Raw genomic sequence first — 26,353 nt, 5'->3', positions numbered from 1 at the left:
TACAAGCCAGAAGGGACTGGCAGGACATATTTAAAGTGATGAAGGAGAAAAACCTACAATCAAGATTACTCTCCCCAGCAAGGATCTCATTCAGATTTGATGGAGAAATTAAGACCTTTACAGACAAGGATAAGCTGAGAGAATTCAGCACCACCAAACCAGCTTTACAACAAATGCTAAAGGAACTTCTCTAGGCAAGAAACACAAGAGAAGGAAAAGACCTACAATAACAAACCCAAAACAATTAAGAAAATGAGAATAGGAACATACATATCAATAATTACCTTAAATGTAAATGGATTAAATGCTCCCACCAAAAGACACAGATTGGCTGAATGGATACAAAAACAAGACCCATATATATGCTGTCTACAAGAGATCCACTTCAGACCTAGGGACACATACAGACTGAAAGTGAGGGGATGGAAAGAGATATTCCATGGAAATGGAAATCAAAGGAAAGCTGGAGTAGCAATTCTCATATCAGACAAAATAGACTTTAAAATAAAGACTATTACAAGAGACAAGGACACTACATAATGATCAAGGAATTGATCCAAGAAGAAGATATAACAATTGTAAATATTTATGCACCCAACATAGGAGCACCTCAATACATAAGGCAAATGCTAACAGCCATAAAAGGGGAAATCGACAGTAACACATTCATAGTAGGGAACTTTAATACCCCACTTTCACCAATGGGCAGATCATCCAAAATGAAAATAAATAAGGAAACACAAGCTTTAAATGATACATTAAACAAGATGGACTTAATTGATATTTATAGGACATTCCATCCAAAAACAACAGAATACACATTTTTCTCAAGTGCTCATGGAACATTCTCCAGGATAGATCATATCTTGGGTCACAAATCAAGCCTTGGTAAATTTAAGAAAACTGAAATTGTATCAAGTATCTTTTCCGACCACAACGCTATGAGACTAGATATCAATTACAGGAAAAGTCTGTAAAAAATACAAACACATGGAGGCTAAACAATACACTACTTAATAACGAAGTGATCACTGAAGAAATCAAAGAGGAAATCAAAAAATACCTAGAAGCAAATGACAATGGAGACACGACGACTCAAAATCTATGGGATGCAGAAAAAGCAGTTCTAAGAGGGAAGTTTATAGCAATACAATCCTACCTTAAGAAACAGGAAACATGTCGAATAAACAACCTAAACTTGTACCTAAAGCAATTAGAGAAAGAAGAACAAAAAACCCCCAAAGTTAGCAGAAGGAAAGAAATCATAAAAATCAGATCAGAAATAAATGAAAAAGAAACGAAGGAAATGATAGCAAAGATCAATAAAACTAAAAGCTGGTTCTTCGAAAGGATAAACAAAATGGATAAACCATTAGCCAGACTCATCAAGAAAAAAAGGGAGAAGACTGAAATCAATAGAATTAGAAATGAAAAAGGAGAAGTAACAACTGACACTGCAGAAATACAAAAGATCATGAGAGATTACTACAAGCAACTCTATGCCAATAAAATGGACAACCTGGAAGAAATGGACAAATTCTTAGAAAGGCACAACCTGCCAAGACTGAATCAGGAAGAAATAGAAAATATGAACAGACCAATCACAAGCACTGAAATTGAAACTGTGATTAAAAATCTTCCAACAAGCAAAAGCCCAGGACCAGATGGCTTCACAGGCGAATTCTATCAAACATTTAGAGAAGAGCTATCACCTATCCTTCTCAAACTCTTCCAAAATATAGCAGAGGGAGGAACACTCCCAAACTCATTCTACGAGGCCACCATCACCCTGATACCAAAACCAGACAAGGATGTCACAAAGAAAGAAAACTACAGGCCAATATCACTGATGAACATAGATGCAAAAATCCTCAACAAAATACTAGCACACAGAATCCAACAGCACATTAAAAGCATCATACACCATGATCAAGTGGGGTTTATTCCAGGAATGCAAAGATTCTTCAATATACGCAAATCAATCAACGTGATACACCATGTTAACAAATTGAAGGAGAAAAACCATATGATCATCTCAATAGATGCAGAGAAAGCTTTTGACAAAATTCAACACCCATTTATGATAAAAACCCTGCAGAAAGTAGGCATAGAGGGAACTTTCCTCAACATAATAAAGGCCATATATGACAAACCCACAGCCAACATCATCCTAAATGGTGAAAAACTGAAAGCATTTCCACTAAGATCAGGAACAAGACAAGGTTGCCCACTCTCACCACTCTTATTCAACATAATTTTGGAAGTTTTAGCCACAGCAATCAGAGAAGAAAAGGAATCCAAATCGGAAAAGAAGAAGTAAAGTTGTCACTCTTTGCAGATGACATGATACTATACATAGAGAATCCTAAAGATGCTACCAGAAAACTACTAGAGCTAATCAATGAATTTGGTAAAGTAGCAGGATACAAAATTAATGCACAGAAATCTCTAGCATTCCTATACACTACAGAGGAAAAATCTGAGAGTGAAATCAAGAAAACACTCCCATTTACCATTGCAACAAAAAGAATAAAATATCTAGGAATAAACCTACCTAAGGAGACAAAAGACCTGTATGCAGAAAATTATAAGACACTGATGAAAGAAATTAAAAATGATACAAATAGATGGAGAGATATACCATGTTCTTGGATTGGAAGAATCAACATTGTGAAAATGACTCTACTACCCAAAGCAATCTACAGATTCAATGCAATCCCTATCAAACTACCACTGGCGTTTTTCACAGAAATAGAACAAAAAATTTCACAATTTGTATGGAAATACAAAAGACCCCGAATAGCCAAAGCAATCTTGAGAATGAAAAACGGAGCTGGAGGAATCAGGCTTCCTGACTTCAGACTATACTACAAAGCTACAGTAATCAAGACAGTATGGTACTGGCACAAAAACAGAAATATAGATCAATGGAACAGGATGGAAAGCCCAGAGATAAACCCACGCACATATGGTCACCTTATCTTTGATAAAGGAGGCAGGAATGTACAGTGGAGAAAGGACAGCCTCTTCAATAAGTGGTGCTGGGAAAACTGGACAGCTACATGTAAAAGTATGAGATTAGATCACTCCCTAACACCATACACAAAAATAAGCTCAAAATGGATTAAAGACCTAAATGTAAGACCAGACACTATCAAACTCTTAGAGGAAAACATAGGCAGGGCACTCTATGACATAAATCACAGCAAGGTCCTTTTTGACCCACCTCCTAGAGAAATGGAAATAAAAACAAAAATAAACAAATGGGACCTAATGAAACTTAAAAGCTTTTTCGCAGCAAAGGAAACCATAAACAAGACCAAAAGACAACCCTCAGAATGGGAGAAAATATTTGCAAATGAAGCAACTGACAAAGGATTAATCTCCAAAATTTATAAGCAGCTCATGCAGCTTAATAACAAAAAAACAAACCACCCAATCCAAAAATGGGCAGAAGACCTAAATAGACATTTCTCTAAAGAAGATATACAGACTGCCCACAAACACATGGAAGAATGCTCAACATCACTAATCATTAGAGAAATGCAAATCAAAACTTCAATGAGATATCATCTCACACCAGTCAGAATGGCCATCATCAAAAAATCTAGAAACAATAAATGCTGGAGAGGGTGTGGAGAAAAAGGAACACTCTTGCACTGTTGGTGGGAATGTAAATTGATACAGCCACTGTGGAGAACAGTATGGAGGTTCCTTAAAAAACTACAAATAGAACTACCATATGACCCAGCAATCCCACTACTGGGCATATACCCTGAGAAAACCATAATTCAAAAAGAGTCATGTACCAAAATGTTCATTGCAGCTCTATTTACAATAGCCCAGAGATGGAAACAACCTAAGTGTCCATCATCGGATGAATGGATAAAGAAGATGTGGCACATATACACAATGGAATATTACTCAGCCATAAAAAGAAACGAAATTGAGCTATTCGTAATGAGGTGGATAGACCTAGAGTCTGTCATACAGAGTGAAGTAAGTCAGAAAGAGAGAGACAAATACCGTATGCTAACACATATATATGGAATTTAAGAAAAAAAAAAGTCATGAAAAACCTAGGGGTGAAACAGGAATTAAGACACAGACTTACTAGAGAATGGACTTGAGGATATGGGGAGGGGGAAGGGTAAACTGTGACAAAGCGAGAGAGAGGCATGGACGTATATACACTACCAAACGTAAGGTAGATAGCTAGTGGGAAGCAGCCGCATAGCACAGGGAGATCAGCTCGGTGCTTTGTGACCGCCTGGAGGGGTGGGATAGGGAGGGTGGGAGGGAGGGAGACGCAAGCAGGAAGAGATATGGGAACATATGTTTATGTATAACTGATTCACTTTGTTGTGAAGCTGAAATTAACACACTATTGTAAAGCAATTATACTCCAATAAAGATGTTAAAATGAAAAAATAAAATAAAACACTTCACCTTAAATAGTAGAATAGGCAAACTTTAAGATATATAAATACATATTTATTTTTATTGAAGCATAATTGACTTACAAATTTATATTAGTTTCAGGTATACAACATAGTGATTTGATATCTTTATACATTACGAAATGATCACCACTGGAATAAGCAAACTTCTGTTGAGAGACTGAATATACAAATGGCAAATGGACAGACCCTGTATAAAAATAGGACCCAGACACATAATCTACAGCATTCACTCCAGGAAACCAATCCATTATCTACAGTAACCAGCCCTGGAAGCCAGCTTGCTATCTTTAAGCCTTGCAGGACGTCAGACCATCATCTGTCATAGCCACCAGCTCAGGGAGCCAAAAAATAACCCTGGCAACAACTGGCCCCAAACAACTAGGGTTTGATTAATAACTGACAGTTTCCCTAATTTTTGTCCCTGCTTCCAACTTAGGACCAAGCAGAGGAAGCCAATATGGGCCTCTAAGTAGTCACATAGGTCCCCCGGCTGCTAGCCTCTCATCTTCAGCTTCCCCAGGCCAGCAGCCTCCAGTCAGGACACACCTGAAGCCTGTACCTTTTCCGCCATAAACTTTTCCCATCCTGCCTTTATGTCTCTGCCAACCACAGGTGATAGCGGCTAACTCTTGTTTATTTCCACACTGTAAAGGGCCAGAGAGAAAATGGTTTTGGCTCTTTGCGCCATACAGTCTCTTACCAACTACTCAGTCCTGCTGTTAAAAGTGTGAAGCAGCCACAGACAATATGAATGGGCATAGCTGTGTTCCACTAAGACCTTATCCATAGGAACAACTTGTGAGCAGGACACCAGTTTTGCCAGGGGGCTGATTCCGGAGGCTTTAAGAGGATAGATCAGCAGGACCAAGTGGTCTCTTGGTTTGGAGGGTGGACTTGCATCTCTTCCTTGGAAAGGTTTACAAGAAAGATGGATTCTTGGGTGGTGGAGCTTGGACAGGGTGCTGCCCCCAGGCCTCTGTTTGCTAAACTTGGTTTTATGCTATGCTGCTCCTTTACTAAGAGTGTCACCACAAACTCCAAGCTTCCAGAAAAAGTATTGACACTTGTCTTTTGTGAACGAGGGTTTCCTTTCTGAAGCACTTTCCTATGTAAATTATGTTCCGGGACCCAATTTTCGATGTGTGGAGAGGGGTGTCTTTCCACACCAACAAGCAGTTCTTGAGACACCACCTGCATGTCCTACAATTCAACTTCAATTCTGACACTATCTACCTAGAGATGGCATCAGATCCCACAGGCCCACAAGACTGCCCCCCCTCACTCCCCACCCGCATGCCCAGATTATCACCAGTGTTACTGACCGACTGGCTATAGATTGGAGGTTCCAATGACCACCTCCTTGGACTTCGGACATCAGTTGTTACCTGTACATCTGACTGACTGGCTATAAATCAGAGGTTCCACGACCCTCTCCTTGGGTTTAATAATTTGCTAGAGAGGCTTACAGAACTCAGAGAAGCATTTTACTTACTAGATTACTGGTTTATTATGAAAGAATATAACTCAGGAACAGACACATGGAAGAGATGAATAATGCAAGATACAGGGAAAAGATGTGGAGCTTCCATGCCCTCTCCAGGTTCTTCTCTCTTCCCCAATCTGCATGGGTTCACCAACCCGGAAGTGATCCAAATACCATACAGCTGGGATTTTTATGGAGGTTTCATCACATCTGAATGATCCACCAATAACTCCATTTTCAGCCCTTCTCCCTTAAGAGAATGGGAGGCAGGGCTGAAAATTCCAAGCTTCTAATAATGGTTTGGTCCTTCCATCCAGGAGCCATGTAGGAGTCCACCCAGCAGGGTCTCCTCATTAGAACACAGTTCACTGCTATCACTCAGGAAATTACAAGAGTTTCAGGAGCTCTGTGTCAAAAATGGGGAACAGAGACCAGCATATATTTTCTGTTATCTCACACCATATGTTAGTTAATTTGGACCTGCCAGATCACAAGCTCTTTGAAGTTAAAGACTATGTTTTATTCATTTTTCTGTTCCCTACAGGGCTTACCTAGCACCAGCCGGAGCGTGTAGTAGATTCTCAACAGATGCTTGTTGAAATGAGTTGAGTTGAATTAAATCATCACAATGATTTGGTAATACTGGGAGCTTAGAGATTGTTATTCCCATTGTACAGAAGATAAAACAGAGGCTCAGAGAGTTAAGTGACTGTGTTTATCTAGAGGTTTTTGCAGAGCGAGAATTTGGATCCTGTTTTTGAGCCCCTCTGCCTCTTGGGCAGGACAGACTCCTCCCCTAATGGGCTCATTCAAGAGCCCCACGGAGGCAAGCTGCTGTTGCTTTTCCTTCGTCTATTTGAATTCTGTGGTTTTATAATCTTCTAAACATTGAACGTACCTTCCCCCTGCCCCCTCCCATTGCTCTGAAGTGAAACCTTGGGGGAATGAGTCATTCTGTAAAAGCCAAGATGTCTAGGTGATGGAGTCTATCCCTTTAACCCTCAGAGAGTTTTAAAAGGTTTATATAGAAATCTTCCTGACATGCACTGCTCTTGTCTGTCTTCTCCATCGGAGAACCCCAACAAGAATTTATCTCTTTGTGCTAAAACAAGGGCCTTGATTACAGACACCAGTGGCTGAGCTGTGGGATAACTCCAGATGCCCTCATGACATCAAGTCACGTGAAGTGGCAAATGACCTGCACTTCTTTGAGGAGATATATATATATATATATATATATATACAGATGTTTCTGCCTTCCCCTCAGCCAACTCTGGGGGGCTGAGTGGGTCCCTACAAAGGGAAATGGGCTCTAAGTGAGGATCAACAAAATGTATGAGCTTTAGTGACATCTATGGTGACACTTCAGAGACATTTAAAAAAATGTTCTGTTTCTTAGCTGTGCTCTGGGCAGGTGAGGTTGCCAGGTAGCTTAGTAATGGAGAGGTGTCTGTACAGAGGTAAGCGGTGGATCCCATTTCCGGAGGCCAGCCCTCTGAAGTGCAGTTGTTTGGAGCTGGGGGCGGTGCTTGAAAGGTCGGCAGCACAGTGACTACTGAGGGGCCCTGGGCCGTCAAGTCCTAAAAGTCCATCATTAGGGCTTCATTTTTATGTTGAGCTTTCCCTCTGTCCTCCAGACACTAACAAGTAATTCATTCATATTCTCATTTCTCTCCCTGTCCCCCCTCTCTCTCCCTCTCTTTCTCTCTCCATTTCTCAATCTCTCTTTCTCTCTTATGCTCAAAATTCTAAAGGTAAAATACCACAAAATCATAAAGGAACAAAGGGTGTACAGTAAAAAGTAAGTCCTCCTCCCATCCTTAAGCTGCAGAATTGTTCCAGGAGTGACTTGTGTCCAGTTTCTAGATGTACGTGTGCTTTTATTTTTACACACATGATAAAACATCATACGCACTGTTCAGTACCTTATTTTCATTTTCACTTTAAACAATACATATTTGAAACCAGTTCATATTGATACTGAAAGAACTTTCTTTTTCTTGTAATGGATGCAATGGTATTTCATTACACGGAAGTACTCTTGTTCATCTAACCAGCCTCCTGGTGACCTTATTCCTCCTACAGTTGCAAATGGCGTTACAAATGGCATTAAAACAAATAGGCTTTGCGTGTCCAGGCACACCAGTAAGAATAAATTCTTAGAAGTGAAATTGCTGGCTAAAGGGTATGAGAAATTTAATGTTGGATAGATATTTACGCTCTCCATTTAAAAATACAGTGTGCGGTATGCTGCCGAGGTGGGCAGACAGAGCTCTGTAGGAACACAGCCTCAGGAGAATGTGTCTTCTCCTAGGTGGAGACAACCTACACACACCTTCCTTTTCATGACAGTTTGGACTACTATACAATAGGTTTTCAATAAAAGTGCGGAATTCACTGAAATGATGAGTGCCAAAGAAATCCTAAGTGTTTTTTCTGTAGGAAAGGAGCAGACCAGAAATCGTCAGCTCCAGTCCCAGCCTGACCCTGACCTACTGCCTCTAGCCCTCTTAACCTGTTCCACCTGCCCCTCAAGTCTTCAATTTTCTCCAACTGCTCCCCTCCTGGCTTCACTTCCTTCCCCTCCCAGCTTAGCCCCTGGGTATCATTTCAACTACTTAATGCCTCCAACTCTTATCATTTTCCCCTTCCATGTCACGTGCTCTTAAACACCCCCAAATTTGTACCGTCTCCCTGCCCCTTCCACTAGGTTAACCAGCAATGCTGGAGAAATCCTACCCTTGGGGAGATCAGAGATTTGAGATTCCCAGGCTCAGCTGGGACAATGGCATGGCCTCACAGTCCTTCCACTTGTTTCTCACCAGTTCTTCCTTCCATTGTCCTCCTTCTTGTGTCTCAGTGTCCACCATGCTGACCACAGCCAGCTGGGCTCTAAGTTTCCCTCTTTCTCCTTAAGGACCCTCTCTGTTATTCCTTTTCTTGTATATCTTCAACTACTTCCCCTTTGTTCATTCTTTTTTTTTTCTATAAAACTTATTTTATGTTCACTCTTTCTTCACAGTTCACAAACCTGGCATCTAGTAGATGCTCAATAAATCTCTTTATAAAATCAAATTTATTCTGGTGTAATTTACAAATGAAATGGGCATTTAAAGTATATAACTCATTGAATTTTGATAAATGCATAGTCCCATGTCATCACTACCCCAATCAAGGTAGAGAACTTTATCACCCTGGAAAGTTATTCCCTGCCTCTTTGTGGTCAATCTATGACCACTCCCTCCAGGTAATTACTGATATGATTTCAATCATCTGGCTTAGTTTTGCCTCTTTTAGACTTTCATAGAAATGGAATCGTGCAATATGTCCTCTTTTGTCTCTAACTTCTTTTACTCAACATAATGTTTCTGAGATTTATCCATGTTGTCGCTTGAATTAACATTTTGTTCCTTTTTAATGTTAAATAATATTCCATTTTATGGACATGCCACAGTTTTTTTTTTTTTTAATGTTTATCTGTTGGAGGACAGCTGGTTGTTTCCAGATTTTAGCTCATAGGAATAAAGTAGCTATGAACATTTGGTCACAAGTCTGGATAAATAAGGACTTCCCTGGTGGTTCAGTAGTTAAGACTCCGTGCTCCCAAAGCAGGGAGCCTGGGTTCAATCCCTGGTCAGGGAATTAGATCCTGTATGCTGCAACTAAGAGCCCACATGCTGCAACTGAAGATCCTGCATGTCACAATGAAGATCCCACATGCGGCAATGAAGATCCCACGTGCTGCAACTAAGACCTGGCACAGCTAAATAAATAAATAAACAAATAAATAAATTTCATTTATCTTGGGTAAATCCCTAGGAGTGGAATTGTTGGATCATAGAGTAGGTATATGTTTAACTGTATGAGAAACTTCCAAGATGTTTTCCAAAGTGGTTATACCATTTTACATTCCCATGAGCAGTTATGAGAATTCCAGTTGCTCTACATCTTTGCTAACAAGTGTTACTGTCAGTCTTTTAAGTTTTAGTCATTCTAGTGGTGAAATGATAGACATCATTTGGTTTTAATTTGCATTTCTCTGATGATTAATGACGCAACGTAGCTTTTCATGTGCTTATGGCCATTTGTATATCTCTCTTTGTGAAGTGTTAGTTCAAGTTCTTTCACTATTTATTGTTTTTTAATTGATGTGTACATTTTTATATAATCTGGATACAAATCCTTTGTGGAATATGAGTTACAAACATAGAGTAGGATCTAGACATATCCTAGCCCATGGCTTGCCTTTTCATTTTCTTTTCTTTTTTTGTTTTCTGGCTGTGCTGTGTGGCACGCGGAGTCCTAATTCCTCGACCATTAATTGAACCCACACTCCCAGCATTGGGAGCTCAGAGTACTAACCACTGGACCACCAGGGAAGTTCCGCCTTTTCATTTTCTTAATGGTGTCTTCTGATAAACAGGTGTTTTAAATTTTGATGAAGTCCAATTTATCAATCTTTATGGTTATTGCTTTCTGAGTCCAGTCTAAAAAATCTTTGCCTAGCTCAAGATCATGAAGAGTTTCTCCTGTGCTTTCTTCTTTCTTTTATAAATTTATTTGTTTATTTATTTATTTATTTATTGGCTGCATTGGGTCTTTGTTGCTGCGCGCGGACTTTCTCTAGTTGGGGCGAGCGGGGGTTACTCTTCGCTGCAGTGCGCAGGCTTCTCATTGCAGTGGCTTCTCTTGTTGCAGAGCATGGGCTCTAGGGCGTGGGCTTCAGTAGTTGTGGCATGTGGGCTCAGTAGTTGTGGCACACAGGCTTAGTTGCTCCGCGGCATGTGGGATCTCCCCAGACCAGGGCTCGAAGCTGTGTTCCCTGCATTGGCAGGTGGATTCTTAACCACTGCTCCACCAGGGAAGTCCTCCTATACTTTCTTCTTGAAGCTTTGTATTTTAACCTTTTCTTTTTAGGACCATAAACCAGCTCAAATTAATTTTTGTGTGTGGTGGTAAATTTATTCTCCCCCATATATTTATCCAGTTGTTTCAGTACAATATGTTGAAAAAGTTTCCTTTCCTTATTGAATTTCTTTGGATCCTTTGTCAAAAATCAATTCCTCCAGTAGAGGAAGCTGGAGGGACTTTGCAGGAGGAGGGAGTTTTCTCCTGGTTCCAGTGCTTCTGTTTTTGTTTGTTTGCTCTTGTTGCATGTCTGCCAACCTCATGTCCAAAGCACACAGTTCCTCGGCAAGCTTGCAGGACTGGCCCCAGCCAAGTAACTCTTCACAATAGTCTTCCTGATGTGGACAACATGAATCCCAGGCCTGAGGCCACCCTACCAGCAACTGGCTCCCAGCACCCCAACTCCCTTGTGCACCCACCTACTGGCCTCAGCCCTGTACCCCAGGTGGTTGCCCTCTTGACATGGACACCATACAACCCAGGCCTCACACTGCCCTGCTGCTAAGTTGGCTCCTGATGCCTTGACTCCCTCTGCATCCCCACCCATCAAACTTTGGCCCACTTCTACCCTGGAAGCAAGTGTTTTCTACTTTCCCACCAACTGTAGACCAGCTCTGACCTGGGCAACCCAGAGAACTCTTCTACTGTTGAGTGGGTTGAAATTAGGCCTGGATCTCTATCTTGGGAAGAGATCTCCCTCCTAAGTTGTTTCTTCCTTGGTCCTTCTCCCTCGGCCTTAGGGTATTCTTTAGAGTGCTACCCAACGTTTTTTCCTTTATAGTTACTCTCCTGTTATAGTTAATAATTCTTTACATGAAACATTTTCTGTTCAAATGACTCTGTGCTTTCTGTCTCCTGATTGGACCCTTGGTTTGTCCATTTAATAATTCCATCATCTCTGTCACCTCGAGGTTTATTTCTATTGACTGATTTTTCTCTGAATTATGGTTCACATTTTCCTTCTTTGAATGTCTAATAATATTTTGTTGTGTGTTGAACACTGTGTACGAGAGACCAGGGTGATGAAGCATTTGAAAATGATGTCATATCAAAATTTTAAAGAAGTAGAGATATTTTTCTGGAGAAGATACAGGCAGGTTACAATGGGTATGTTTCATACTGAAGGGCAGCTGCTTCAGAAGGTAGAACTAAGGCAAGAAAGGAAAGGACAGCGGCACAGGTGTCAGAAGAGACATTAGGAAGAATTCTCTGTGCATCAGAACTTCTGCCTGAACATGTAGTGCTGGTGGTGAAGCAGAGGCTAGGTCACTGTTTATTGGGGATTTGTGCATATATATGGTCAGAGGAAGGGTTCCAATGCATTTCTGTAGAGCTTTTTGGGAAAAGCACGTGTTTTGAAGTCATATTTGAGTGGGGTACTCAGTTTTACCGTCCACCGGCAAATTACTTATCTGTGCCTCAGTTTTCTCATCTGTTAAAAAAAAAAAAAAGTGCTACCTATCTCTAAGGGCTGTTGTAAGGATTAAAGGGAAAAGCCCTAGCATTCCAGGTCCTCACCTATGACTCTAACTGTAACCCAGCATACTGATGCTTCTACAAATACCTGCTGCCCTCATTCAGTTGTGGCTTTAGGGGCCTTCAAGAATTCTTTTACTTGATGGGGTTGGTTACCTATTCCATCTCCCCTCCCCTGACTTCTTAAAACTTCATTGCCTGCCCGACCTCTTCAACATCATAGAAAACCCCCACAAAACTTCTTCACCTTAAGCTCTCACCCAACCCCTTCAATTTCATAGAAAAATTCTTCTAAAGCTTCGTACTTTCTCTACATCCCACTTCTGCACCCCCAAAATGTGCTCTCTGTATATTTCTGTGATTGTATTTACATTCCTTTAACTTTTTAAACTATTTTTAAATTATTAAAGTAATACATGTGTTATAGACTGAATGTGTCCCCTCAAAATTCCCATGTAGAAATCTTAACCTCCAGTGTGATGGCATTAGGAGGTGGGGTCTTTAGGAGGTAATTATGTCATGAGGGTGGAGCCTTCATGAATGGGATTAGTGCCCTTAATAAAAGAGATCACAGGGGGCTGACTTCCCCCTTCTGCCATGTGAAGGCACACCGAGAAGACAGTCATTTATGAACCGGGAAGCAGGCTTTCACCAGACACCAAATCTGCTGGTGCCTTCATCTTGGACTTCCCAGCCTCCAGAATGGTGAGAAATAAATTTCTGTTGTTTATAAGCCATCCAGTCTAGGGTGTTCTCTTATAGCAGCTCAGACTAAGATAATATGTATATAATTAAAATATCCAAGCAATGAAAAAGGGTACAAGTGAAAAGTAATACTACTCCTCTTCCCTCACCAGCCAAATGCCATCCCAGAGATAGACATTTTAATTTTCTTGAGTATTTTTCCAAGAAATATGTATGCATAGGCAAGTATGTGCATGTACGCGCACACACACACACACACACACACACACACACACACACACACACCACATGCATATTTTTTTGGTTTTACATGATGGGACTCTGCTCTACAAACTGTTGTGTCCAATGCTTTTTCCACTTCATGGTCCTTGTACATCTCTGCAGATGAGTAAATGAGGCAGTGCCTCATTTTCCAACAGTTGCTTGGTGTTCCTCCATATGGATGTTCCTCCCTAGCTGGATGTTTTAGTTTGGTGTGGTTTGTTGTCTTTCACCACTGAGCTAATCTGTATTTCAATAGTCTGGGTCCATGTTTTCAACGGAGGAAAGGGCAGGGGCTGCATTTTAGTTTGCGTTTTATATCCAGCACCTGGCCCTGTCCTTGGCATGTTGTAAAAGTCATGAACTAGATTCCATTCCACAGGGTTGCTCCTAGGAAGGCCTGGCCCAAGACCCGTCCCCAAAGGGGTCACCAGCAAAGAAAGCTGGTGACCCCCGACCCTTAATCCTCGCCTCCTCCTCGTTCAGCTGGCAGGTTAATCCCTTCAGAGGCAGCCGAGACCTCCCTCTCATCTCCTGGATCCTCGGGGTCAGCATGGATATGTGGGCTCAGAAGACCCCTCTCCCAGGGGCCACAGCCCCTCTCTGTGACCCTCTGTCGGGTTTCCCCAAGCCCCTCCTTTGGAGAACCACCACCCACTGCCCTCTCGAGGCATCATGTCCTCTCGAGAGCCGTTTCCTGCTCCTCCCAACATTGCTCCCAGGAGGGAGAGGCAGTTCATTTTCTCCCTGAATTCCAGCCCCTGGCGCAGATAAACCTTGGGAAGCATTTCCTGAAGCTTCCCAGGCCTTTCTCAGCATGAATATTTTATACTTCTGCAGTAAACTAGAGTGTTAGATCAAGAAGAAGTGGTCGGTGCCACACTGCTGCATGCTGGCAAGGAGTTTGGGGTGGGCAGGTGATGCGAGAGGATGGGGTTTCTCATTTCTTCCAATCCAAGCAGAAATTAGGTCCCTCACCTGAGCACCCAACCTTCCCCTGCAGTGTGAATAGGTGGCTGCCCCCAGGTCAGCAGTATTCCTGCTCACTGGTCCACCTTCAGGTGCTCCAAAAGATCACCCTGGATGTCTGCTTTGTCATGTTAGTCCATGCCTCTGCTACTGTCCCACTCGTTGAATGAGAGGGGCGCACCTCTGAGACCTCCACATCCAGCCGTCACACTTTACAGAAGGGGAAACGAGACCAGGGAGATAGAGGGACGGCTCAAGGTCATCCTGCACAGTGGGTGGGAATACATTTAGGGATCCTGACTCACAGCAGGGGGCTTCATCCTAACCACTGATTTCAGCCAGAGAAGATCTGTCAACCTGTCACTGCTGCTGGCTTACTTTCCCTTCCCTGAGCCCAGGATAACGCAAGTGGCTAAAACTTACACAAAGTGTCCTGTACTCCTGGTCCCGTTTGAAGTGCTTTACATACATTCATTTTTAAAAATAACTTAACACCCTATGAAGTATACTTTCTACTTTATAGGTGAAGAAACTGAGGACCAGAGAGGTTAAGTAATATACCCAAGATCACACAGTGACAGAGCTGAGATTCAAGGCCAGGCAACATGGCTCCAAAGTCCATGCTCTTACCTTCTGCACCATCCTTCCCCTCAGAATAACAAACTATGTTAGGCTCTGTTCTAAGAGTTTATGTGCACAGGCTCGGGGGCTGCCACGGGAGACAGGCTGTGGTTGATGCCGAGGGTGAGAGGTGAAGACACCCCACACAATTGTTTTCCAACCAGGCCCAGACATGCCTGTCCTTGAAAGGTAAAAACTTCAGTGTGAGCCTTCCTCCCTAAAGATGCAAACAGTACAGCACTCTGAACAGACACTAAAAACAGCTCTCATCTCAAAGAACCCAGCACTTGTGTCACAGTAGTAGAAGTTAGATGCTGGTGTAACAGCATTTGATGCAAGAAGACTTCTAGCCAGACAGTGATCTCTTTGGACCCATTACTTTGCATTTGAAATCAGATTGGATCACTTCCCATCCTGAGGCTCCCCAAGACTTTCAAGAGTTTTTCCAATGACCCTTACAGAAAGATACCATCTCCTGAGAAATGCAGCATTTATTTACACTGCATTGGATCTCTAGGAAACACCAGAGTTTTCAGTGAAGAATATATTAAATAGCTCAAGGGCTACTGTAAAACATTTTTCTTTCTTTTTCCTTTTTTTTTTTTTTTTTTTGCGGTACTTGGGCCTCTCACTGTTGTGGCCTCTCCCGTTGAGGAGCACAGGCTCCGGACGCACAGGCTCAGCGGCCATGGCTCACGGTCCCAGCCGCCCCGGACCGGGGCACAAACCCGTGGCCCCTGCATCGGCAGGTGGACTTTCAACCACTGTGCCACCAGGGAAGCCCAGTAAAGCATTTTTCTACGGCTTGACAGTAAAGCTCCTAGAACCAGTTCCTATCTCTGAAATGAGGTGTTCCTTTAGAGTCAATAAGAACACACAAAACCTACAAGTCATGCAGGACACATCCTGAAGTTCTTAAAAGAGAAGGGACCTGAAGATGCCTTCTGTGCTGTGGAGGTAACGATTGGTTGATTTTTACCCAAGAGACTCCTGGAATTTTGTCTTTGGACAGGCTGCTTTTTTTTCTTTTAAATGTATTTATTTTATTTTATTTTTGGCTGTGCTGGGTCTTTGTTGCTGTGCATGGGCTTTCTCTAGTTGTGGCCAGCGGGGGCTACTCTTCATTGCGGTGCGCGGGTTTCTCATTGCGGTGGCTTCTCTTGTTGTGAAGCATGGGCTCTAGGCACACGGGCTTCAGTAGTTGTGGTGCGTGGGCTCAGTAGTTGTGGCTCGCAGGCCTAGCTGCTTCGCAGCATGTGGGATCTTTCCAGACCAGGGCTCGAACTCGTGTCTCCTGCCTTGGCAGGCAGATTCTTAACCACTGTGCCACCAGGGAAGCCCCTGGACAGGCCTCTTTGACAGATGGTGTGGGGATATTCAGCTTTGCCAGGTATGGCAGTGATTTTATATCTCACTCTGTGAAGGCAAAGTGAAGAAGCGCTACAGAAAATATCTTCCAAGTGGCTTTTCGGTTTTTGATAACTATTACACTTCTGAAGTGGCATTTTGTTGCTTCAGTCCTATAAGACTTTAACCCATGAGACTGGACACATATCTGGACTTTGACCTGCCTAATGCAAGGCTCCAACCACTTGGAAGAAGCTGGCCAGAGCCTCCTCAACCTTTGCCCTGTTTATGCAAGTTGCAGAGTGCTATTTGCTTCAATAATACAGAAAGATACAAAGTGGATTGATGATGAATCTGCTGACACACCAGGAATTACTCTGAAACTTAGTCATGAGGATAATGGGAATTTGCTGGGAATTCCCTGGCGGTCCAGCGGTTAGGACTCCACAGCTGAGGGCCCAGGGTTCAGTCCCTCGTCAGGGAACTAAGATCCTCCAAGCCGAGCAATGCAGCCAAAAAAAAACCGTGAATTTGCCAAAACCAGTGGAAGCCTTTAAAGAATGGAAAGAGTGTTCTTGTGATAAGCTGTAATGGAAAAGAATCTGAAAAAGAATATATATATACACACACACACACACACACACACAACTGAATACTTTGCTGTATACTTCATAAAAAAAGAAAAGAATGGAAAAAGTGAATAAAATGCCTTGCTGTTCTCCCAAAATAAGAACCTTCAATTAGGACTACTTAAAATAAATACTTGCACATTAAAAAAAGCGTTTATGTGCTATATTCCATTTAATCCTCATCACAGCTCTGTGAAGAAGAAAATACTCTCTTATTGAACACATAAGCCTCTCCGAGGCTTCAAGAAGCTGGGTAAACTGATGAAGGTCACTTAACTGGTGGAGTCAGCAATGAAGGGGACCAGAATACGCCACCCAAAACATGCCACTTTGGCATAAGGATCATTTTGTGCTGGAGGCAATTACAAAGCAGCAGATGCAGAAAAAAAAGCCATCTGCCTTCCCCCACCGGGCTAAAAGCAGGATATTAATTTTCATTTGTAAAGTTGTCTCCCTCTTCCATGCCAGGAAGAGGAGGACACATATTGGACTCAATCACCAGAGACAACTCTAGACTCAGGCCAGACATGGCATCAAGAGGAATCTACGAAACCAAACCTTACTAAATAAAATACACTCATCTTCCGTTAGTTTCCTCTGATATATTTACCTTCCCACAGTTTGCCACCCCGAAAAGCATAAACGCCTTTTCTTTTGTCTTATCCCTTCTCTACAGATTTGTTGTTCTTTGTTAAGATGCCAAATAAGCTCCAAGTTCTTTTTTGTTTTTTCCTTTCTTTTTGGTCCTGCCATGTAGCTTATAGGATCTTAGTTCCCTAACCAGGGATTGAACCCAGGCCCTAGCAGTGAAAGCACTGATCCTAACCACTGGACCGCCAGGGAATTCAAAGTTCTAACCAAGTTCTAACCATCCCTTTGAGTTACTCATCACTGAGTTTCTCCCATGTATATTCATGCTGCATGAATAACTAAACTCCGTTTTTCTCTTGTTAAATTGTCTTTTGTCAGTTTGATTTCCAGGGCTTTAGCTACAGAACCTAGGAGGGTAGAGAAAAAGTTATTTTCCTCCCCTACAGGACTTAACCCAGATCCTCCCTTATACTTTAAATCATCTCTTGATTACTTATAATACCTAATACAATATAAATGTTAAGTGAATAGCTGCTGGCACACAGCAAATTCAAGTTTTGCTTTCTGGAGCTTTCTGGAATTTTTTTTCCTTGAATATTTTTGGTCCCCAGTTGGTTGACTCCATGGATGTGGAATCCACAAATACTGAGGACCCACTGTACGTACGTAATAGGTCCTTTCCCCTTCTCTTAAGCAAAGGAAATAATAATGATAATATAACAAGGAAACTGAAGGTCAATCTATGGTCACTAAGAATGACTGTCAGGTCATTTCCTTTGCCATCATGGGAAACCACCAAGGCGGGTGGGGACCACCAACCTGTTTCTGTGAATATTGATGGTTTTGTGGTTTCTGGACATATTGAGGCCTTGGCAGCCTGCACAGCAGTATCTCAGGTGAGAGGAAACAGAAGGGAGGTGAATTGCTACAGAAAATGGAATAATCATGGACTAATAATGTCTGAGTGATTATGGTAGTTGCACCCCACTTGTCTTACACTTTCAACATCAGCAGATCTGTCCACAGCTCCACTTTTCCGAGCAGTGGAACACGCCTCAGGCCTGAGACAGTCACCTGCCAGATTCTGTGAGGATCCTGCCCAAATCCTGCCGGAATTCAATGTCTGAGCTCTTTGCGCCCAGGAGGGCTTCAGAGAGGTTGAGATTCTCTGAAGGAGCTGTATTGCTAAAACTAGACTATGATTATAGAATCATAATTTCCTTTCTACTTTTACCTAAAATTATACATGGGTCCTACCGGGGGAGAAAGTGGGCTACAAAAGGCAGTCAAAAACACTTGCACGGTAACCAATCTTTTAAGGCACATATATTTTAAAAAGGTAATTCCTGCAAAAATACTAATTATTTGGAACATTTCACTGCAGAGCAGCTGGGGTTTGCTAGAATAACTTACAAGTCCGAAGGAAGCAACAGTGAATGGAGCTACCGGAACAGCATGGATGCTCCCTGCTCCAAATCTCAAAGCAGGGGACTGTTCCCAGCCACTCAGAACTCATTTCCTGGTTCATTTTGGAAGCGGCCAGCATTCCAGAACCTACAGGTGAATCACCCCTGATGACATTAGGGGGGTATGGGTGGGATTTGGCAGGAGGACAGAAGCTGGAGTCCAAAAGAGGCTCCAAAGAGGAATTAGCACCTTTACTAAACCAGGAAAACGGAAGGGAGGAAGCCAAGAAAATGAAGAGGAAAGGGACCTAGATGCCCCAAGGAATTCTTAGTGCGGCCCTGGGGTGCAGCCTCCCACCCACCTCTCCAGCTTCCTCTCCCACTACTGAGTTTTAAGCTCCAACGACTAGCCGATTTGTAATTCCATCCCACGCCAAGCTGCGCCTTGCTTCTCTGTGTTTGCTCAAGCTGTTGCCACCGCCTGGAATGCCTTCTTTCTCCCACATCTCTTAGCTGGCGGATTCCCACCTACCCCACAAGACCCAGCACAGGCGGTCCTTCCTCCAGGAAACTTTCCCACCCCCGAGCCCATGCTTTGTTTCTCTGCCCTATTACCCAAGCGCAGATCACTCACTAAATTATCCACTTTGGATTACAGTTGTCTGTGGATGGATGGGTCACATCCCACAGAAAGATGAGTGCTCAAGCAGACCCGAGTGTCCTCCTCTTTGTATCCCAGTACCTGGCACATATTAGGCACTCAATATAAGCTGGGTGAATTAATGTTGATAGAGAAGGAATAATGTAGACAAAGACATGGTGGCAGGAACTATCAATACTTCTCCTGGATGAAATGCAGCAAGGTTAGAAGTCACAATTCTGGACCAGGGCGAGAGGGTCAGGCCTAGGGCACCTGCTGTGGTTGCTTTTCTAAACAAAAGCTACAAGGTCACCAAATAACAATAACAATATAATAAAAGCCCCTTTATCCTCCTACATCCTCAAGCAGATAGAGCTGGAAGGGATTTTTTTTTTTTTTTTTTTTTTTTTCTATTTTTGCGGTACACGGGCCTCTCACTGCTGTGGCCTCTCCCGTTGCGGAGCACAGGCTCCGGACGCGCAGGCTCAGCGGCCATGGCTCACAGGCCCAGCCGCTCTGCGGCACGTGGGATCTTCCCGGACCGGGGCATGGCGTGGGATCTTCCCGGACCGGGGCATGAGCCTGCGTCCCATGCATCGGCAGGCAGGCAGACTCTCAACCACTGCACCACCAGGGAAGCCCTGGAAGGGATTTTTGTGTTGATCTCACTCAGGCTGTGTCATTCAGAAAGTGAGGAAGGGAGGGTCCAGGGAGGTTAAGGGAGTTGCCCTGGTCCCACAAGTCAGTGATGTCAGGGAGGAAATATTCTCCTCTTCCTCTACCCATCTTAGTAGGTTCATTGGCTGTGGCCTTGTAAATTAGACTGACAAAAGATAGATTCACAAGAGGAAATGAGCAGCTTATTAACACATCACTCGAGAGAAACCTCAGTGATGAGTAACTCAAAGGGGTGGCTAGAACTGGGCTTATGTTGCATCTTAACCAAAGAATAATAAATTTACAGAGGCGTGACAAGACAGAGAAAAAAAGACTTTTTGAATTTCTAGGCATGGCAAATTTGGGGAAGGTAAATATATGTGGGAACTAATAGAAGATAAGGGCTAGTTAGTGAAATTTATCATGTCAGTTCCTCTGGTGCCATCTCTGGGATGATAAAGGTCTAGAGTCATCCCCCGTGATTAACTTCCATTCTTCCTAGTAGAGAAGGGAGGAGGACATCTCTACAGATTTATGTCCTGGTTTTAGGCAAACAGTGGGAGGGCAGAGTTTTTCTTGTATCTGCTTCTTCTCAATTGCCTTGAGCTCAAACAATCTTTATGCCGAAGTAGCATATTTTGGGGTGGCACACTCTGCTACCCATCAGTGGCAACACTGGGACTAAATTGCAAGTCTCCTAATTCCCCAGTCCTGTACGGTGGCCCCGCTTCATTGATTTCAGGGAGCGTGAATAGAGTAACTACTACCTGGGGACGATAGACATCTATCCCATGAATGAGCACCAGAAGAAAGTAGTTGCCATTCAAAAGCAAACTCCTGTCAAGAGAGGTGGGAGTGATGACAGCCTAGGGAGTTGTCGCCTCTCTGGAATTGTGTGGGAAGGCGAATGACAGAGTAGGTCAGCACTGTCCAGTAGACATGTGACACAAGCCACAGGTATATTTTTAAATTTTCTGGTAGACACTTTTTAAAAAGTAAAAAGAAACAAGGGAGTTTATTCTTAATAACATTTTAAACTCAATATATCTAAAATATCATTTCAACATGTGATCAATATAAAAAAACTGATGAGCTATTTAACATGCTTTTTTTTCTCAGTAAGTCTTTAAAATCTGATGTGTATTTTACATGTAGGGCACAACCCATTTTGGACTAGCCGCTAGCACTAGCCGTGCTCAGTAGACACGTGGTGAGCGGCTGAAATATTGGACAGCGTAAAAATAGTGGTAGGCTATTCGCTGTCCTATCCAGTAATATCAGTACCACTGGCCTGATGTAGTGTCTGAAATCCCACTGTGAGCCACTCTTATGGATGGAAGCATTAGCTTCAGAAGGCCCCAGGTACCTGCAGCTGTGCCATCTGAGAGGGATAAAATATTGATCCAGGAAACTACACCATTAGTACCACCCACCTGGATCCATAAAATCTTGAAGGCAGAGGAAGGGCTGCTATGACTTTTTATTCCCTAGCCTCAGTTATCTAGGAAGGACAAATGAAATGCTTTACTTTTAAATTCCCTAAGCCCAACTGGTTGCTTTGAAAGCTCCATGCTTCTGCTTCAGTAAAACATTTCCCCTGACCTCTTTTTTTTTTTTTTTGCGGTACTTGGGCCTCTCACTGTTGTGGCCTCTCCCGTTGCGGAGCACAGGCTCCGGACGCGCAGGCTCAGTGGCCATGGCTCACGGGCCCAGCGGCTCTGCGGCATGTGGGATCTTCCCGGACCAGGGCACGAACCCGTGCCCCCTGCATCGGCAGGCGGACTCTCAACCACTGCGCCACCAGGGAAGCCCTCCCCTGACCTCTTAAGGACCTTGATTAAGCAGTCTTGGACTTTTAGCCTGGACCTCTACAGAATTACAATGCCCCAAATCCCACCTTCCTTTCTGGACCCTTTTCCCCACTGACTCCCCAAATCTTATCCCATCCCCAGCCTCTGGGATCCCATTTCTCTAGAATTTTGCCAGTAAATCCCTTAAACTGGGGTCCAAGCCAGTATGAGCTGAGAAGGATAAAGTCGGGCTGGAGATTTCAGCTCAAGATGAAGACTAGAAAGCAGCTTCTTGAAAACACTCAGCTGGGGCTTTCCTGGTGGCGCAGTGGTTGAGAGTCCGCCTGCCGATGCAGGGGGCGCGGGTTCGTGCTCCGGTCCGGGAAGATCCCACATGCCGTGGAGCGGCTGGGCCCGTGAGCCATGGCCGCTGAGCCTGCGTGTCCGGAGCCTGTGCTCCGCAACGGGAGAGACCACAACAGTGAGAGGCCCGCGTATCGCAAAAAAAAAAAATAATAATAATAAAAGAATCTGCCTGCCAATGCAGGGGACACGGGTTCGATCCCTGGTCTGGGAAGATCCCACATGCTGTGGAGCAACTAAGCCCGTGCGCCACAACTACTGAGCCTGTGCTCTAGAGCCCATAAGCCACAACTACTAAGCCCGAGCGTCACAACTACTGAAGCCCACGCACCTAGAGCCTGTGCTCCGCAACAAGAGAAGCCACCGCAATGAGAAGCCTGCGCACCGCAACAAGCCCCCGTGCAGCAACAAAGACCCAATGCAGCCAAAAATATATAAATAAATTTATTTTTTTAAAAAAGAAAATTATACTTTCTCAGTAAATTTGGCAAATTTTATTATGTCAAATAGAAATGGAAAGAGAAAATGTATACTGTCTACTATATTCATAAAAGTAAAAATATTTAATACCAAAAGGTAAGAAAGCTACAATGGGGGTTGAGGAACAATATTTAAAAGGGTATAATCAAAGTGGTTGGCTTCTGTGAGGGTGGCTAATGAACGCAACCTGCCCGCCCTTTTGTTTTGGCTGTGCCCACGCAGCATGCAGGATCTTAGCTCCCCTGGAAGCACAGAGTCCTAACGACTGGACTGCCAGGGAATTCCCTCACAAACATCCTTGTTTTTTTAAAAAAAAACAAACAAAACTCCCTTTTTGACATACAATAATCTGCATCTGTTTAAAGTGTTCAAATTGATAAGTTTCATATGTATCCCCCTCTGAACCTATCACCAAGCCTGCCCAGAAAGCTCAGAAGGCTAAATTAATATTATCCCAAACCTGCTGTCCCAGGCTTAATCAGTGGTGGAAGAAAGGTCTCAAAAGTGTTTGTCTCAATTGCCATTAAAGTTTAATAGTAAAAGACTGGTTATGATAACAGTGTTTTCTAGAAACTTCAGAAGGAAAGGAGAATGTTTTGTGGGTCATTTCTCTGGGGTGTGTGTGTTGCAGTTTTAAGTTATTAGTTTTAATATCAGTACTTTTTAATGGAAATAACTTGACCAAAAATCTGTCACAGAATTTTGAGGCCCATCAAAACAAAGTTTAATGAGAAAACAAAAACAAAAACAGAACAGGACATGCTATCCTAAAATATGACACCCGGGCACATTGGATATTTTAAGCTGAAGGAGTTGAAGAAAATAGCGCAAGCACCCTTCTGCCCTGAAACAGATTATAAACACTCAGGTGAGGGTGCACTCCCTATACTGCAGTAAAGGAGCATCCTTATGCCCGAAGACAAAGCGTTGCTGAGAAGAGTCCTAACACGCAGGCCTCGCTAAGTTTCCCGCAGTTACTATACTTAGTTCATACTATGTGACCTATCATATTCCCCCCACAACTGTCCACTTTTCCTTCCCTTGAGCCCTCTCCTCCTTCCAAAGTCTAAGGGGTGAAGAGTGGACAGCATAAAAACACTTGGATGGAACTGTTTCTTCAGGTCTTCATTTCCTTAGGAAGGCTCGCATGTGACATAAAACTTACATTAAATAAATTTGTATGCTTTTCTCCTGTCTTTGTCAGTTAAAAGTTTAGACCCTGCCCGGGACCCTAAAACGGTTGAGGAAAACTCTTCCTCTCCTTCGCCATCCTCATAATCAAGATAATGAACATAGTCTTGTTTCCCTGTACCAGTAATAGACCCTCCACAAGACAGTGGTCATTTATTCTGGGGGGAACCACATAGAAGGTAGATGCTGAGAGACTTGAGTGGGGAAGAGAATCCAGAAATGGATTGGGCACAAGTCAGTTAAATGTAAATATTCATTCTTTAGTGAGTACCTACTGTTTACCAGGCCCTGAGCAAAATCTAGGGAGGATGCTGTACCCCAGCGTATGCAAAACCCAGTCCCATGGCTCAGGACTCACCAGCAGGAGGCCAGCCCTTGAGCCCTCTCCTCCTTCCAAAGTCTAAGGGAGTCAGATGTGGGGTAACTGGGACCTTTTGGGTATCAGTGGTGCTGGAGGAAGAAAGCCTCTCCTGGAATCACCCTTTTTCCAATAAAAAGGCAGTTTTAATCTCAGAAACAAGATGGAGACGGTATGCTTATTCAGAAAAGCTGTCCACGGGGACAGCGTCCTCACTCCTGATTAAGAGTGTTCTAATGAAAATAGAGGCAGTGGTTACTGCACACATTGTATCTCTAACAGATTCTCTTCGATTTCAAGACTAGCCCTCTGTTGCTCTGCCCCAGAGGCTAAGGTGCCGGCATGGACATGGATGTTTGGTAGAGTCAACCGTGCATGGGCAAGTCTGGGAAGAAGGGAAGAGGATGCCAGGGTCCTGTGGGGCAAGACAGAGAGCTCATTGGGTTTTCCTGAAAACAACGTTGCGGGGGGAGGGTGGGAGGGAGGGGGCAGAATGAGGGAATGATTTTTGTGTAGATAATCTTCCCTGTGGAAGCTGAGCAGTGCATGATATCTTGCTGGCTTGGTGTTACCTTCTTTTTGAGAGACAAAGTGAAGAGGAAAATGTTTGTTTCTCTTTCTTTTTTTTTTTTTTTTTTTTTTTGCGGTACGCGGGCCTTCTCACTGCTGTGGCCTCTCCCGCTGCGAAGCACAGGCTCCGGACGCGCAGGCTCAGCGGCCACGGCCCACGGGCCCAGCCGCTCCGCGGCACGCGGGATCCTCCCGCACCGGGGCACGAACCCGCGTCCCCCGCATCGGCAGGCGGACCCCCAACCACTGCGCCACCAGGGAAGCCCTGTTTCTCTTTCTTGAGCACCCAAGGTGTCTTTGGTGAGAAGGACTACTGGTCTCCAGCCCCCGCTCCAGATAAACCTCAGATGAGGAGGGTTACCTGTGAGTGAAGATAATAGGGTGAGAACCCAGGGGTTGGGTGAATGGAGGTGGGAGGGGAGTGTTGGACATCTTGGGGGCCAGGGGTAGCTGTATAATAACTAGGCAAAGAGAGGAGGCAGGCAGTCCTGGAGGCTGGAATTACAGGGAATCCAAGTGTGTGTGTATATATACTGGGTGTAGATACAGTCGTCCCTCTGTACTGGTGGCAGACTGGTTCCAGGACCCCCAAGGATACCAAAATCCTCAGATGCTCAAGTTCTTTATATAGAATGGTGTAGTATTTGCATATAACTTACGCATATCCTCCCATATTCTTTAAATCACCTCCAGATTACTTATAATACCGAGTACAATGTAAATGCTATGGAAATAGCTGCCAGTGAGTGGCAAATGCGAGTTTTGCCTTTTGAAACTTTCTGGAATTTTTTTTCCAAATATTTTGGTCTGTGGTTTGTTGAATCTGTGGATGTGGAACACTCAGATACAGAGGGCTGACTATATTTAACCGTAAACAGGTTCAAGAGGATGTCTGTGAAGGGATCCAGAATATATCACTGTGAAGAGGTTTTTTTTCCCTCTGAACTCCCCTTACTTGCCTAAAAGCAGAGTCCCTCAAAAGAATTCAATTGTCATAAATCCCCTCCTCTGTAAGGTTTATGACCAGGGAAGATTGGTTCCTATCACCAGATATCACTGGGAGAAGAAATCACCTAAACACACATTGTCACAAAACTATCATATCTCCCATCTATTCTCTTGAGGGCCTATTTATCTTTCCTAAAAGTCATTTATTTTCCCATCAGTACCCTTTCTCCCCATACTCTTGCCTATTAAGATGGTACATAAGCCCCAAATTCTAACTGCCACTTTGAGTCACATTTTTCTGTGAACTCCCACATACATACATGAATAAACATGTCTTTTTTCTTCCTAATCTGTCGTTTGTTAGTTTAACTCACAGGCCCCTAAGGATTGAACCTAAGAGGGAGAGAGGAAAAATTTTCTCTCTTCTTCTTGCAAAACTATAGTACCCTGTCACAAATCAGGATACTGATGCTGACATGGTCAAGATGCAGAACAAT

At 43.4% G+C, this 26,353-nt stretch overlaps 1 protein-coding gene and 1 pseudogene across 1 annotated transcript in view; one reads left to right on the top strand and one right to left on the bottom strand.

Annotated features, from left to right (window-relative positions):
• MSH6 (mutS homolog 6) overlaps nucleotides 1-26,353 on the bottom strand; it is a 142,662-nt gene that overhangs the window by 59,667 nt on the left and 56,642 nt on the right. The window lies entirely within an intron of this gene.
• On the top strand, nucleotides 15,110-16,963 carry LOC116764631 (annotated as a pseudogene).

Source organism: Phocoena sinus, chromosome 13, assembly GCF_008692025.1.
Source record: "Phocoena sinus isolate mPhoSin1 chromosome 13, mPhoSin1.pri, whole genome shotgun sequence".
Lineage (NCBI taxonomy): Eukaryota > Metazoa > Chordata > Mammalia > Artiodactyla > Phocoenidae > Phocoena > Phocoena sinus.
Note: the sequence above shows the minus strand (reverse complement) of the source record. Positions and strands in the feature narration are given on the sequence as shown.